The 6196-nt window shown below is 47.2% G+C and overlaps 1 long non-coding RNA gene across 1 annotated transcript; it reads left to right on the top strand.

Moving 5' to 3' along the window:
• The first annotated feature begins 809 nt into the window (after window positions 1–809).
• LOC135448537 (uncharacterized) lies at window positions 810–3852 on the top strand. Its single transcript, XR_010440490.1, has 3 exons — window positions 810–850; window positions 1029–1142; window positions 1492–3852. It is a non-coding gene; the product is annotated as an uncharacterized LOC135448537 (long non-coding RNA).
• The last annotated feature ends 2344 nt before the right edge of the window (window positions 3853–6196 follow it).

The raw sequence follows: 6196 nt of genomic DNA, 5'->3' as shown, positions 1-6196 counted from the left end.
CTGGGCACTAAACCCATACATTTCCACAAAGGGAATGCAATGGAGAAGGCAAAAATAGGGAAAACAACTTCCCCTTTGCTCATTTCTCCCACTCCCAGCTCCACTTCCAGAAGTTTTCTAGGCTTGCATGAGTTTCTGAAGCTTTTTGACCTCCTTTTTTCTGTCTCTGTGGCAGCTTACACTTTATTCTCTGCCTTCAGAACTCATCATAGCTGTGCAGGGGATGTTTTCTTAGCAGCAATTTCTTCTCAGGAAGCAGAGAGCTGCTGCCTGACCGTAGCAGACACAGAAAATGTTTACAAACACGTGGAAAAGAGACAATTTCAAGCCACAAGTTCAACCCAAGTGTAAGGAAGTGAGGTTTTCATGAAGGAGCCGTTGTGCAATTGAAAGTCCCCGATGTAAACAAGAGCACTCAGGAAAGGCTACAAAACCCCAGACACGGTGATTGAAGCCTTTGAATGATCCATCAAAGCCTGAGAGATAAAAATGTTCTTTCAGGCTCAAAACTGGGGGGAGCTGGGAAAGGCTGCACAGCAGAGAAAGTTGGCCATGAGGGGCTTGAGGAGCTCAGTGAGTGGGGAAGGAAGGCAGGGAAATGTTGAGGCTGAGTTGTGTAGGGGGATACAGTATGAAGGTGGTATAGAATGTAATCTTATCCCCCAAAGAGCTGCAGCTGAACAAATTACTAAAATTTAGAAGCAGGCCTGATCTTAACAGGCCACACCTGTAGCCAATAAGAACAAGTGGTATAAAAGAGTGGATTGGTGGGATTTGGAGTCAGATGACTGCTGTAGGGGCTAGGAACAGTCAGTGCTTAGAGGAGCTGCTAATGAGAAACATTGAGGAGGTATGAAGCTCTGGTGGTATGGAGTCCTTGCACTATAATGATAATATAGTACTCTTGATATATAAGATGACAATGGTGACCCCGATGTGATTTGGGAGAAAGAGGATTTAAATGCTAAACTATATTGCCCTGTAGATTTGGGACTAAACTATACAACCCTGTGGATTTGGGGAAACAGGATTTGACCATATAACCCTGTGGAGGGAGGAGTCAGATGGTTACTGCAAGGACCAAGAACACTCAGTGCTTAGAGGAGACGCCTGTGAGAAACATCAAGGATGAAGCTCTGGTGGTATGGAGTCCTTGCACTATAATGATAATAGGACTGTTGATATATTAGACAACAGGGTGGGGACAGGGATGCTGCTGCTTTTCCTGAGCATAATTAACATCAAGAACATGTGGGTCAAAGCCTGGTGGTATGCAGGGAAATCACCTGCTGTGTGGAGAGGTGGGAGTTAGCTGTTTGAGGATGGAGAAAGAGCTGGAAAGCTCCCAGGTTTGTTTGGGCATCCCAGTCTTGTCCCACTCCTATTTTTATTTTATTTATTATTATATATAATTTTAATACATTTTATATACTATTAATTATTTTTATATTAATATTTATTATTTTTTTAAATTTTATTTGTCCACCAAAGAGCCAACAACCAGTGTGTCTCCTTCTGCTCCCAGGAACTTTGTTGAGGTCAAGGAAGATTTGTTTGTTAGAGTCACTAAATATGACCCATGGCATGACTCCCAATAAGCATTAATGCCTGCAGTGAACACAAAGTGGGTTGCAGAGTTTAAGGTGTCCAACACCCCAAGGGTTTGGGTTGGGCTCTGGGAGATGCTCCTCAGCTCTTGGTCTGCTCCCAGGAGTGCTGGTCACAGACAGAGAATCATTAAGGTTGGGAAGGACCTCCAAGATCATTGAGTCCAACCTTTCTTGTGTGGAAGAACCTTTGGGAAAAGGAAGAATTTGAACTGGCTTCTCCAGGTGGAAGGTCCAATGCAAACTCGTGGTATCACCAATTCCTCTGGTCATTTCTCAGCTCCACTGTACAATGGTAATTTAATTCCTGTGGTGTCCTAAGGACAATGGAAAGCACTGTCATTCCTGTGGAGAAATTGATAAACAAGATTGTTAGGTTATGTTTGAGCCCATTTAGGAGTCTTTCTGCTCCACTAAAGGTCTCTCTGACTGGAGGTTCAAGGGTGAACAAAACCATAGAAGTTTTACCTGGATTTCCACCATCTCAGCTTCACAGAGGAGTCCACTCAAATTCACCCCCTCTTACTCCCTTGTCTGATGGCTTGGGCCCTATTGAGGCAGGAAGAGACCATGATTAGTGCTCCAAGCTGCTGCTGTGATGTGAACACCCAGACCTGATGGTGACAGCAGCAATAAACGCAGCACCAGGCACAGGACAGCTCCTGGGGGTTCCTGGGAAGGCAGCAGATGGCTGGAGGAGATGGGAATATCCAAATGCTGTCCTGGGAGGGCCTCCTTTGGAAAGTACCTTTCCCACCCTGCTTCCCAGCTGATGAGCACAGGAGGATTGAACAAAATTAACTCATTAAGGCTGGCAGTGTCCTGAGGGATGTAAAACCAACAGCGGCACAATTTCATTTCCATTCCACTGCTGTTTTCCCTGAGCACCGCAGGTGATGGGGGTGTTTGGGGGCAGTTGTGTCACCTCCTCCATGGTTTTCCTTTCAGCCAGGCAGTCTGTCTGTCTGCCACGGGATTTTCTGTTGTGTGGCTGCAGCTCCCTGTGCAGGGGAGATCAAACATCCACTGGCTGGCGACTCATTAGCTCTCCTCCATGGGCATTAGTGGTTAACAGCATCATTAGTTTCAGTGGTAAAAGGAGGTTTTGCAGGCCCCAGGAGAGTGAGGCTGTTAATCTCCTGGCATTTCACACAACATCAAAATGTAGCAAGATCTGTGTTAGGAAAAAAGGGCAGAAATACGGTTTGCTGTTAAGGAACTTACAATTAAAACACTGACCTGAGGTGGCTTTGTTTTGTTTGTGAGTTGTGCTAAAGAACAGTGATTTTAATGTTGTGAAATGCCTTGGAATGTCAGGGAGCAGGCAGCAAAATTTCTACCAGGATGATCCTGGGGTTCCTTCAGACTTGTGAATATCTGCAATATCCTCTGTCCAGGCTCAGCCCTGAGTCATCTCCCTGCTGTGGGACAGAGGCAGAGTTTATAATGAGGATAAAGAGGCAGCTTTTGCTTGGTGAGGAAACTTTGACCATTTTCTGTATCTTGGGTCTCAAGGGCTGCAGCAGGAGCAGGCAGAGGAACACCTGAAGTCCATGCCCACATCATTGGAAGCTTTCCAAACACTGTCTGGCATTTCACTGTGACCCAGAGCCCTTCTGGTGCTGCTCAGCAGCTGAAGCCAAGCATCAGACGAACACTCCAAGGAAAGTGGTTTTTTTTGTTGGTGGAGCTGCAGACTTTTCCAGATTCGTGATGTGTTGGTAACCTCGCAAGGAACACGGCCTGCCTCGCTTTTCCAGACTGCAGGAGGTCACACACAGTTCAGACAAGCTTTGAGGAAACAGCTGAACTTCAGGATGTTTGTGTGAACCCAACCCCTGACCTCCCCAGCTCACATTTTACTGATTCACAAGTACAGATGGAATATTTACACGGACATCTGTGTGTGTGTGCTGTGGAAAGACACCCAAATTGTTACAGAAAATGAACTTTCAGGGCTGTGAATGCATTGCTGTTGTGTCCCAACACTTGGCAGAAGGAGGAGAAGCACCTGGGATCTGGATGTGCCTCCAGAAACACATTCCATCCCTGAACAAAGTGGGATTTGTTACTGGTAGGACTCGAATACCTCAACCCCTCTGAGGAAATGGTTTTCACACCCCATTGGTTATCTCATGTCTGAGCACCCCTGTGAGCACCAGAGCAATTTAGGCACTGTGTGGAACACTGTGCACAATATTCCTGAAAACACATGGAAGACAGGCTCCTTGTTGGAGGAGGAAGGTGGATTTTATTGCTGCAGCAGTGAGCTGTGGATGCAAGCATCAGAATGCAAAGGTGGCCTCGTGATTCAGCTTGGGCTCCAAGAGGTGCTTCTGGATTTTGAGAGGTTCTCCTCTGGCCCTTTTCCTTCTCTTCTGAGGGCTGGACTCCCTCAAAAACAGAAAGCAGAATCACAAGTGGTTTAAAGGTTACCCACTGCATGCCATGTTGATTTATATATAAACCCCAAAGATCAATGGATCAGGGAAAGGGAGATAAAATGGAGTGAGGTTTGCATTTCTGCAGGGTCCTTGCAGGGCACAGAGGGATGCTCAGCGACAGGCAACACCCATGCCCAGGACCTGGAACCCCAGGGGCTGAGGACCAGTGTTCACAGGGATCTTAGGATGAGGGAAGAGATGAGGATCTGACTCCATGTTTCAGAAGGCTTGATTTATTATTTTATAATATATATCACATTAAACCTATACTAAAAGAATAGAAGAAAGGATTTCATCAGAAAGCTAGCTAAGAATAGAATAGGAAGGAATGATAAAGCTTTGTGGCTCAGCTCTCTGTCTGAGCCAGCTGACTGTGATTGGCCATTAATTACAAACATCCAACATGGGCCAATCAAAGATTTACTTGTTACATTCCACAGCAGCAGACAATCAATGCTTACATTTTGTTCTCGAGGCTTCTCAGTAGGAGAAATCTTGAGGAAAAGATTTTCCAGAAAAGATGTTTGCGACAACCACCCCCTCTGACAGCATCCCCTGCCCAGCCTGGCACGCTGCTTCCCTGTGGATTTTGGGATCCTTGGCCACCAGCACTCAGCTCTGCAGGAAAACTGTGCTGCATCTGGCCCTGCAATCTGATTGCTGAGCTTGGTGAAGCATCACCAAATGCGCTCTTCCATCCCAGAAAGGGGCTGTGGAGACCAGAGGAAGAGAGGCGCTTCAATATGGGAAGCTGCAGCAATTTCCGACGGGCCCCTTTTCCTGCTTTTCCACTGCAAAACAGAGTGTGGAGAGGGGAGCAGCAGCATTTCCTGACAAGTCTCTTCTGGTAGCTATAGAAACTTAGAGCACAGGCACAGTAACAAAAATACACCTCTTTGCTGGAGCTTCCTTCCTCTGTGGGTCATGACTTTTCCCTGACACAGCTGCCCCAACCCTGCTGGGCCCCAGGGAGCCTCAGCCCAGAGGCTGAAATGTTGATTTTGTTTTTTTATTTCCAGCTGGAATTGAGCAGTGTCATTTGATTGCCTGGAAATGGAGAGATGCCGAGGCAAAGCAGGGAATATCAGGGACCACCAGGGATTAACTCAGGGCAGAGATCCTAAACATTGCATTTGTGATAGCAACAACGTCAGTGTGAGAGGGAATAAATCCCTTGGAGAGAGGGACAGATTGGAGCAGAGAGGCTGTGGGGAGGGCAGGGATGCCAGGAGCAGCTTGTTGGCAGAGCCCTGGTGGCTCCCTCCTGCCTGCAGGTCTGCCAGCCCGGGCTCTGGCTTAGAGCCCTCTGGCTCTGTGCCATTCCATGGGCATCCACATGGCTTTGGTGCCCAGCACGAGGCCTGGGACCTGCTGGGACAGGGAGAGGTTCCCTCCACCACACCTGATGGACTGAGACATTCCCTGAGGTGATTAGCAAGGACACAGGTGGAAGGGAAGGGCTTTATTTTTTATTTTTTGTCTGTTCTCTGGCTTTTCAGGAAACGTCTGCCCATGGATTGTGGCAGAGCCTCCTGAGACATCGACCCCAACACACCTTTCCATGCTCAGATGTGTTCTACAGCTCAGCACCCCACAGTTTTTATCCCAGATTAGGGGCAGGGAGACATCTGAGAAGTGCCAAGTCAACAATGGATTGTGTTGCTTGATTTTTCTGCCCCCCTAACAAATGGAAAAAAAATAAGCACAACCCACTAGACATGAGATTTATGAGCCAGTAGCTTACTCTGCTTTTGGTGTTGGCTTCTGCCCTGTGCCAAGCCATGGTGGCTGTGACTCTGCTCTATTTTCTCTATTTTTCTCTATTTTCTCCCCTTGAATATTGTTCAGGGGGAATAATTTGGTTAAAATTATTCGGTTAAAATTATTAAAACTGCAGCTTGCAGCTCTTTGGGGTTTTTAGTTGCTCGGCAGGCAGAAGAAAACTGGATTTTTTTTATTTTTTGTGTGTTTTTTGAGGGAATAACAGGTGGCTTTCCCATTAGCAGGGGCCTCCTGCATGCAGGGGATGCTTGGGTGGGCTCCAGAGCAGAGCCTGCAGCACATTCCTGCACAGTACCATGGCAGGGGGCTGCAGTGGGGATCACCAGGCTCCTCCCTGTGCCAAATTCTGCTCTTGGGGGGTGA

This window comes from Zonotrichia leucophrys, chromosome 5 (assembly GCF_028769735.1).
Source record: "Zonotrichia leucophrys gambelii isolate GWCS_2022_RI chromosome 5, RI_Zleu_2.0, whole genome shotgun sequence".
In the NCBI taxonomy this organism is placed as follows: domain Eukaryota; kingdom Metazoa; phylum Chordata; class Aves; order Passeriformes; family Passerellidae; genus Zonotrichia; species Zonotrichia leucophrys.
The sequence above is the reverse complement of the archived record's forward strand: the minus strand, read 5'-3'. Positions and strand labels throughout refer to the sequence as shown.